This window comes from Mastomys coucha, unplaced genomic scaffold, assembly GCF_008632895.1.
Source record: "Mastomys coucha isolate ucsf_1 unplaced genomic scaffold, UCSF_Mcou_1 pScaffold22, whole genome shotgun sequence".
Classification (NCBI taxonomy): Eukaryota; Metazoa; Chordata; class Mammalia; order Rodentia; family Muridae; genus Mastomys; species Mastomys coucha.
In genome coordinates, this window is record NW_022196905.1 from 222856670 (window position 1) to 222856923 (window position 254).

Sequence of the window (254 nt, forward strand, 5' to 3'; positions counted from 1 at the left end):
GGGAGTCTCCCGTGTGTGTTTACAGTGCCTGGTGGTCAGATCCGGGTCCTCAGCAGGTCGGTTATCTCAGCTTTTGATCAGCAGAGTCAGGCTTCAGGCTTGTCTGGTTCCCAGGCACGGTTAGTAGGAACATTGGCTCTTTTTACAATTCAGGGTCCAGGGCATCCTTGGACTCATTCAGTACCCAACAATGACCGTGAACTTCTGATCATTCTGCTTCTACCTCCTAGATGTTGCAATTACAGTTGTGTGCT